Source organism: Vicugna pacos, chromosome 1 (assembly GCF_048564905.1).
Source record: "Vicugna pacos chromosome 1, VicPac4, whole genome shotgun sequence".
Taxonomy (NCBI): Eukaryota; Metazoa; Chordata; class Mammalia; order Artiodactyla; family Camelidae; genus Vicugna; species Vicugna pacos.
The window spans coordinates 28,595,680-28,606,379 of record NC_132987.1 but is presented as its reverse complement, the minus strand read 5'-3'; positions in this window follow the sequence as shown (position 1 = coordinate 28,606,379).

The window sequence follows — 10,700 nt, the reverse complement described above, 5'->3', positions numbered from 1 at the left end:
AATTGAAGATTTACTTCATTGTGCAGAAAAGAATATTAGATCTGTCTTGGCAGAACTGCTTAATTCATAATTCTGCACAAACAGCCCCAGTAACAGCACTGCCAAAAGCCTTCCTAATATGCATGTACCTACAAATGCTCAGCTTTGTCTCTGGTAACGGCAAAGTATGAGAACTGTATAATAATCACATTTCACAGTGAGTCATGGGTTAGAAAATCTGTGAGGAATTATCTCATTATATTGTTTCATTCAGAATCAGTTCTTTCAGAGTCAGAGTGGTTGGCCACTCCTGGACTTTGTGGCCTTACCATCAGCAGCTATATATGTTGACCCCCTGATGTGCAGGAAGGCACACAGTAGCTGGGAGTAAGCCGGGTTATGACACTCCTAAGAACCAGGGCTTATATAGGAAAAGGCAAATAACCGTATGAAACAATATCATTTGTCTTGTATGAAGAACTCTAAAGATGTGCAGAAGTAGATACAATCGATTGCTGGAATGACTAAAGAAGGCTTCATGGATGACTGGACAATTTAAACTTTAAAAGAAAGGTAGCCTTTAAATAAGCAGAGGTGGAGAGAGTGTGTCCTGGAGAGTTTTCTCATGTTGGAGAAATGGAACCATATGTGCCTAGATGTTGGAATATTTAAAACATGCTTGGAGAAAATTTATATTATTAGATTTAACAACATGAAATTGTTGTTTCTGTAGGTAAGGAATGATCAAGTATCCCCAGTTTTGTAAGATGCAAGTCTGGCATACTGGAGGGCAAAGGTGGATATGTGGGTAAGAGCCAGATTATGAAGGAATTGGCAATGTCCATGCAAAGGGCTTGGCAGTGAGGCATTTCCTTTAAACCTCATCAACAGTCTGGCATCTGAAATCTAGAGAATTAAGAATCTTAGAATTTTATAGGGAAGGGATCTTAGGAAATACTTAGTTTAACTTCCAGCCCCTGAATGACTTCATTGTCTTGCTTTTAACATCCGGATGATAATGAATGTACACCTAATTCAGCTAATTCTCTTTTGAGTCAACTCTAATCGTTTGTTTGTTTCTTTATTCCTTTGTGAGTTTTGTTTGTTTATTTAATCTTGAACCAATATTAGTGCTACAAGCAAGGTTAAAACTTCAGGTCATCCCTTCAAACATTTGAAGACACCTGATTATACAGTCCATTTCCTATAGCTTTTACTTTTGTGATGATTTCAATCTCCTCACCATTCTGGTTGGGTTCCTTTAGACATGCTCCAATTTGTGAAAGTTTCTCTGAAATTCAACTTTCAATACAACACAACACAGAACAGCACACTATCTGGATATTGTATCCAGATACCCGCCCGTCTTCTAGGTATGTTTTCTGATTAATGCATAATGATATAAATAATTTTTTTTTGGCAAATGCTATGCAAAGTGGAGTCTTATATCGAGTTTATTGTCAGATAACACCTAATGAACTTCATACCTAGACTACTAAGCCATGAAACCCATATTTTACAGCTGTGTAAATGGTTTTATGTACCAGCATTAGAACTTTTCACTAAACTCCTATTTGATGACATCTGGGTAGAGGTAGCCCCTTGTCTCAATCTGTTATGATCACTATTTTTTCAGTCAAGATATTATCTGTTGCTATCAAAATTTTCATCTGCAGGTTTGATTAACATACAACTAAGTTCTTAAAATAATCTTTAGTAAAACTGATAAAGTAGAATTCTTAAGTACATAAGCACCATATACTTTCTCACACCATATACAGAGATAAATTTAAAATAGATTAAAAACCTAAATGTAAGATCTGAAACCATAAATCTCTTAAAAGAAAACATGGACAGTATAGTCTTTGACATTGGCTTTAGCAATATTTTTTGTGGGTGTGTCTCCTCAGGCAAGGGAAACAAAAGCAAAAATAAACAAGTCGGCCTATATCAGGCTAAACAGCTTTTACACAACTAAGGAAACTATCAACAAGAGGAAAAGGCAACCTACTGAGTGGGAAGAGATTTGCAAATGATGTATTTGGTAAGAGGTTAATACCGAAAATATACAAAGAACTCATAGAACTCAACATCAAAAAAAAAAAAAAAAAAACAACTCAATCAAAAAATGGGCAAAGGACCTGAATAGTCTGTTTTTCCCAAGAAGACATGCAGATGACCAACAGATGCATGAAAAGATGCTCAACGACACTAATCATCAGGGAAATGCAAATCAAAACCACAAGGAGTTATCTCCTCACATCTCCTCACATAAATAACAAATGTTGGCGAGGATGTGGATAAAAGAGAACCTTTGTGTACTGTTGGTGGGAATGTAAATTGGGGCAGCCACTATGGAAAACAGCATGGAGGTACCTCAAAAAATTAGAAATAGAACTATCACATAACCAGCAATTCTTCTTCTGGGTATGTATCCAAAGTAAACAAAAACATGAATTCAAAAAAATATATGCAACCCTATGTTCATTGCAGCATTATTCATGATAGCCAAGATACAGAAAGAACCCACCAATAGATGAATGGGTAAGTAAACTTGATATACAAAAAAAGAATGAAATCTTGCCATTTGTGACAACATGGATGGACCTAGAGGGTATTATGCTAAGTGAAATAAGTCAGAGCAAAACAAATAACATATGATTTCACTCGTATGTTGAATCTAAAAAGCAAAACAAATGAACAAACATAACAAAACAGAACAGATTCATAGATGCAAAGGACAAACAGATGGTTGCCAGAGGAAAGAGAGATGGGGGGATTAGTGAAATAGGTGAGGGAGATTAAGAAGTACAAACTTCCAGTTACAAAATAAATGAGTCAAAGGGATGAAATGTATAGTATGGGGGACATAGTCAATTATATTGTAATATCTTTGTATAGTGACATATAGTAACTAGACACATCATGGTCAATTATACTTCAATTAAAAATATGTAGACACTGAGAGGAGATGTATCAAAACACTGATGACAGTTATCTCTGGAGGATGGGGAATAAAGGATGATTGTTAATTTTTACTTTATGTTTTTATGTACTTTTAGTTGTCTGCAATGAACATGTATTTCTTGCAAAATTAGAAAGAAAACAGTAAATGTCATTAACAAATGAAAAAAGTGAAAGAAAGAAACAAAAAGTGTAACATTAGATGATTATTATCTGGATTCAAATAAACTATTTAGAAAATAACATTTATGAAATTCACCTAATCTTGCTGCAATCTGACCACTATTTCTCTATCTCAGTCATAAGTATAGCATGTTATGTGTAACCTACCTTGCTGAAATACTGGCTGCCTTGGCTTTCCGCGTTCTCCATTTCATAAGCTCTATCTCAACATTATTATCACAACTTTTGCTTAATGCGTTGTTTCTACAAGGCCCTTGTAAAACAAAAGGGAGGTGGAATACAGAAGCCACCTTCCTTATGCAGTAGCACCCATTCAAATCAATTGCTTCCTCAATTACTGCTATGTCCCAAACACAAATGATGGACTAAAACACAGGTCAGGAAACTTTTTATGTAAAAAGCCATATTTTATGTAAAAAGCCAGTATTTTAGACTTTGTGGGCTACATGATCTCTGCTGCAAATGCTCAACTCTATTTGCATTGCAGAACTAGAGCAACCATCGACTATACTAAACGAAGGAACGGGTGCGGGTGCATTCCAAAAAACTTTATTTACAAAAACAAGCAGCAAGCTGGATTTGGCCCATAGAGTAGTTTGCTGCCCCCTGTATTAATGTATTAGTAGCAATATGTTGTCAACGATCATATCTGTAATGTTTGAAAGTATGGGGGAATCTCTGAAAGGATAACTAGAGATGGGAGAACTCAAGAGAGGGATTTTGAAGATTGAAATCTTTCTTCGATGGGAATAGATGGCTACCCACTTCAAGGAGTTACATGGACCGCTAAAGGCTTTGAGGAGGAGAGGTTGGACGGTAACCTTCATCTGTAAGAGAATGTGCCTAGCAACTAATGCAAATTTCACCTATTTTGCACTTTTGCTGAGGTTTGGGACAGGTTTCAGTATTGATATGATCCAAATAGTGCACTCAATTCTCTAGAGGCTTGAATGAAACCAAAAAGTATACTGTATTCGGCTACCACCAGTTGGAGTATTTCCTAACTTGGCTGGTGACAGTTAGAAGGCCTTGTGGCATATGCATGCAAAACAGTATTTAAAGATGAAGTGGAAAACTGTGTTCAGTAAACCTTGACCTGTGCATTCACAAAGTACAATTGTGAGTATAAAAATAAACAAATGAAACTTCCTCCTCGTGAAAAAGCTAGCCTGTCATACGAACTGAAACAGGAACCAAAAGATTCTTTTAGGAAGGACATTATTATTCTTTACACTTGTATGGAGTTCATATACCATCTTTCTTCAATTATAAAATAGCATGGATTGTAAGATGCACAGCTGATTTAATAACAGCTTTACAGAAAGGACACCAAAGTAAACTAAACAAAAACTCTACCATACTAAATGTTCCCATTGACTGTAGAAAACATTCTGGCTTCAGAAATTTAAAAAGTGGAAAAACAGCATCATAAAATAGAAAGATGTTTTGTATTATCTCCTCTGCTGTCCTCCCCCCACCTCCAAACACACACACATCCCTTCACTTTAGGGAAAAATAAAACAAGCAAGAGCCTATCACTCATTCTTCGGGAATAATGCAATATAAATCAGATTCATCTCTTTGCCCTAAATTGTCTATTCTAAGATGAACCGAGATCTTATATTTGGGTTGTTTTCTTAGGTGGATATGAAACTATTAAGCATTTTTAAAAGCTAAACCTTTACTCCGGAGCAGTTTTAGATTTACAGAATAATTGTAAAGATGGTAGAGGGAGTTTTAATGTACTCCTTCCCAGCTTTTAAATTCAGTTTTTGTTTGTTGTTGCTGTTGTTGAGTTTTAAGAGTTACTTGTAAAAAAAAAAAAAAGAGTTACTTGTATTATTTTAGATAGAAGTTCTTTATCAGAAATGTGTTTTGCAAATATTTTATCTCAGTTCATGGTTTGTCTTTTCTTTTTCTAATTTCCTTTATCTGTTCTAGGATCTCATCGGGGATACCACATTAAATTTAATAGTCATGTCTCCTTAGGCTTCTCTTGGTTTTAACAATTTCTCAGACTTCTCTTGTTTACGATGACCTTGATAGTTTTGCAGACTTTTGGTCAGACATTGTGCAGAATGTCTCACAACCGGGATTTGCAATACATTTAAATTTTTCTGTGAATTTCTGCATTCTGTTCTGGGACTCCCAAACTCCTAAATGATTTTTAAAAATTTGTATATATTAAGATTTACTCTTTGAGCTATAAAATTCTGTGGATTTTGATAGATGCTGAACATGCTGTGTCCACCACTGCTGTATCATACAGACTAGTTCCACTGCCCTGAAAGTCTCTATGTTTTGTGTATTCAACCAGCTCTCCTCTGCCACCCACAGAACCCCTGAAACCTACTGATCTGCTCACCAACGTTAGAGTTTTATATTCTCCAAATCACATATTCTTGTGGAAGCCTACAATATGAAGCCTTTTCAGACTGGCCTCTTTCATTTAGCATCTATATGTTGTCTTTATATGAAGAGATGCTTAGGACACATACACAAAGAAAGACTGTGTGAAGATGCAGGAAGAAGGTAGCCATCCACAAGCCAAGGAAAGATACCTCAGAAAAAACTAACTCTGCCAACACCTTGACCTTGGATTCCTGGCCCTTAGAATTATGAGAAAAATAAATTTGTGTTGTTTAAGACACCTAGTCTGTGGTACCTTTTCAATGACACCCTAGGAAACTGATATACGTACTTGGTAATTTTTTTGCTTACATCACATTGATTAGAAGTATGTCTAATACTTCTAGTACTTGGCTACCCTTAGATGCAAGGAAGGCTAGGAAATTTTTTTTTTTTTGCAACTGAGTATATTGCTATAAAAACCAGGATTCTGATACTAAGGGAAGAGAATTTGGTAGATACTGTGTATTCTCTGTTTCTGAGTCCTAAACTCTTGTAATAATCTTCTTTAACCCTTATAACAGCTCTGTGAAATATTTTACAGCAGAATAAATCAAAAAGTCAAATAAAAGTTCACGCATTAGCGCTTCAAGAGCCCTGATTGGGTCATAGGCTGCCTAATTCTAGAACCCAGGATAATTTCTATCTGGTTGTCCTTTCACACTGATTGTAAGGGCTCTTTGTATACTCTGAGGATTAATTCTTCTTTATATTTGCTTTATTTATTGTTGCCCAATTTGTAATTTCTCTTAACTTTTTTTGAGAAATCTTTTTTTAAAAGCAAATGTTGAATATTTTTATGAAGAATGCTGGCATTTATGTTTTCTTAGAAAAATATTCCCCAATTACAGTTACAGATATATATATATAATAAACCTCCAGTTAATTTTGCTTTTATAGTTGTTAGTATGTGGTTCTTATTGCAGTTTAACATCTAATTCTTTTATTCACTTGGAATTTTTTTTATTTGTATTGTGTGAGGCAGAAATCTAACTTTATTTTTTTTTTTTTACAAACTTTTAACTGATTTTCCTGACATTATTTTTGAAATTGTCAATTCCATACTTCTTAACAAAAATAGAAAGATAGTTTTTTGGCTTTACATAAAATGCTTCTCATGATCTCTTAACTATAGGATTTTTTGCACCAAAACATTAAAATCATATTTCTTTTACATATAAACCTGAAGCTGGAAAACATGTTTTGGTAATTTTATCATTAAAATATTTGCACTCTTTTATCAGTCTATGGAAAATTCTGTTTTGCCAGTAGTTATACCATTAGGGATGTCTCTTTTAGGAGAGGTGGATTGCCTTTTGGGGGATTCTCAAGTGGTTGGATAACATGCCTCTTTATTTGGCTTTTCCACTAAAACTTTTAAGCCAGAGTTATTTTTAGTTCCCATCTGTCAGAGGATTAAGCTATTTGATGGAAACTACTATATCGTAAAGATTTATTTAATCCCTTTGCCACTTGAAAAATGAAGGTTAATTACAAAACACAAAGAGTCAGTATAGTCTTATTACTTGACTTAAGAGCATGTCATTTGAAGGGTTAATATTTCCACACCACAGAAAAAAGCAGGTTTGTAATTCCCAGGGAACCAACTGAACAAGAGGAGCCGTGTGACCCAGGGACATTCCTCTGGGGTCCTATAAAAGTTCCAAGCATTCTGAAGATTGGTACTCAACCTAGCCTGTTTTTTGAGCCAGTTGCTCTGTTGAAGAGAACATTTTGTTTGATTAGTCCATAATTAAATGCTGCATGTATAAAAAATATCCTTCAAATTTACTTCAAAATTTAGGCAGGAGAATGACTTTTTGGGAGAGAGGGATCAAGGAGGATTGTTGTAAAGCAATTAGAAAAATGAAATTGATAGTCAAGTATAAATGTTCCTCAAATTTAACACTAACTAGAACCCAGAAAATTTGACTGTAAGTATTCCTTCTGTCTTGATAATTACTAAACCTGTTTTAGTTGTATTAGAATGAATGCAATAGGTCCTTCTACAAAGAAGACGAAGCAAAATGTGTCTATTTTGTAAACTAAACATTTAAGATGAGATATACTTGTATATGTTTCTCTGTAAACTGGGGAATATTGATTTATTTTGTGAACACTATTGGTTACAGACCAGTTTAGCTCCCCGACTTAACATTAGTCTAAAATATGTATATTTAGATTCAATGTATCTGACTGAAATATCGTGTGCTACTAACAAATACAAGTTAAAGCATATTACTAGATCTGTGAGATAATTTGCATTAAAAAAAGGTGACTTATGAAATGTTAGCATGGACATTAGAAATTATATTATTTTGGTGACTGTGTGTGAAGTTCTGAATAGCTCCTTTCATGGGACAAGATAACTATTTAAATTTTTAACAAGCATTTCTCACTCTGCTTTTTTTTTTTTCCATTTTCCTGATTGTCCTTATCCAGCAGTACATGCTTTGCAAGCCTTCTCCTTATTGGGTGGCAAAAACTGTCATGAATTAAATATGTTGTCTGTGGAGTGTAGCTAATCTATAAACCAGCATCATGTAATGCAGCTTAACCTTGGCTTTCTTTGACAGTTGTCATAAAAATTGCTTTTGGTTTCAATCCAGTCCTCTTTGGTAAGCACATGCTGCATAGCTTCTCAGAGCAAATCTTTTCCTATGATCTGAGTGAGGAAGTTCTAGGCTCATTGTATATGTCAGGTCTTCTACCTAGGTAAGTGGAAATAATAGCTGATGCGAACTCCTTGCTTAAAAAACACTAGATGTTCCTACATCTTTGAACAAAGATCAATAAAACAGCAACTTAACAGCCACTCAACAATTTCCTCAGAAAACCCACACCTTAGAAAAAGCACTCTTGCAAGCATATTCCTACAGAATAGTCTAGTGGAAAGATACTAGACTTCGGGCCACATGGATATTGGATTGAATCCCAGGCTCCTACCTGCCTATCAAGGGAATTTTGGCAGAAATGAATTTAACTTTTCCATACCTCAGTTAGCTCACCCTGAAGTGGGGCTGCAAATGCCCAAGTCATAGATAGTTATATGTAATAGGAGAATTTCAATTACAAAAAGCAGCTGGAACACAGCGTGAGCAATTAGAGGCTCCTTAAATTCTAGAAAATTCTTCCCCTGACCAAATTTTCCTTCCTAGGGTTTAACTTACCACTGAGTTTTGCAGAGTTTTTCACTATTGTGCATTCTCAAACTCTACTGAAATGGGACTCAGGAGAGACAAACACTAAGGCAGACAGACAGCCTAGATGGGGAAAAGGTAGAGGAGTAGGGAGGGTTTGTCTGTCTGGGCAGAAATAGAGCTTTATGGAGCTTTCAAAAAAAAAATGAATCTCAGCATATTGTCAGCAATCATGGACAATGCTCAGTATACTGGTGATGGTTACTTTTATGTGTTAACTTGACTGGGCTAAGGGTTTCCCAAACAGCTGGTAAGTCATTATTTCTGGATGTGCCTGTAAGGGTATCTCAGGAAAAGATTAGTATTTAAATCAATAGATTGAGTAACAAAGATTGTCATCACCAATGTGGGAGCGTCATCCAATCTGTTCAGGGACTGATTAGAACAAAACAGTCAAGGAAGGGTAAATTTTCTCTCTCTGTTTAAATAGAAACATTCACCTTCTCCTGCCCATTGGTGCTCCTGGTTCTTGGGCCTTCTGACTCAGACCAGGCCTTATAGCATCACCGACCACCCCTCCCCATTCTCAGGCCTTCAGACAAAAACTGAAGTGCACCGCCAGCTTTCCTGGTTCTCCAGCTTGGAAATGACAGATCTTGGGATTTCCAGGCCTTTACAACCACTTGAACCAGTCTTATAATAAATCTCCTTTTACATGTAGCTGTGTATCTCTTACTGGTTCTGTTTCCCTGGAGAACATGGACTAACACAGTGGGGGTTTTGCTATTTTTTTTTATATTCAGGTTATATGCAAAATATAGAATTTGAAGTCAGCCGATATGAATTTATGCCCTACCTCCAACTCTGACTATCTAGTCCTTGTGAAAATTAATAAAGGGAAACTTAACTACAATGGAGTTGGGAGGCCAGAAAGGGGAGCTCTCATGTAGGACCACTTGACGTCAGTTATAGGAAGAATGGCTGATTAAAGACTCAACAGAAAAATCATCAGGAAAGAATCATCAACTTCAGGTTTCCATAGGAAAAGATGTACATTGCATCTCCCATAAGAAATCAACTACCCCAGCATCTCAGCCAAGGAGAAACTGTCACCACTCTGAACTCTCACTTTTCTCTGCTTGTTCCAAACAACCCCTCTAAATTGTCTCTATAAAGTGATGTTCCTCTTCTTTGTTTCTTGGACTTGCCTATGGTTTTTGTTGTAGCTTACTTGTCCTGAATTTCAATTCTCTACTATTCCAAACAAATTCATTTTTGCTAGTGGAATAACTGTTTTATTTTTTAGGTCAACATTCTTAAGCAAATATCTTCACCTGTTTAGGCTTCAGTTTTCTCATTTGTAAATTGGCAACAAAAATATTTTACACTATGTCTAGTTCATATGATTATTAACAGAATCAAATGTAATTAGTGTATGAGGTAAATCTTTAAAAATATAAACCCTTATACATATTGTTAGTTATCATTTCTTGATCTGGATGAATTAACCATATATCATACACCAGAGGAGATATAAGAATTAAGACAAATTGATTATATTTCAAAATGCTACATAACCTTCAAGGGAAAAATTCTCAAGGGAATAAATAGATATTTTCAAAATATAAAACCAGTTTGTATAGATGATATAAAAATTCTCATAGATTTATAACACACACACAAACACACACATACACAATATTTATTTTGAGAAACCCAAGGACTTCTTAGCAAAAAAACCAGACTTTTACTAAAAGAAATAGTGACCTGGAGATTTTATTATTATATGGTTTATTCTTATTATTAATATAAACATGATATATTGATAATTTTAAGTAATAAAATTGTAAGCCGTTTCAGAAAGCTAAATAAAATAGAAAATTCTTTTTTTTTTTTTTTTTACGTTGCTCAGTCAACCTCCTAATATGGGCATAAACTTTGGAGGATTGGACTCTGGACTTTGATTCCTCAAAATAAAGCAAACAGTTTCCCATGACTTTATAACATGATTTTAGCCATTGGAAA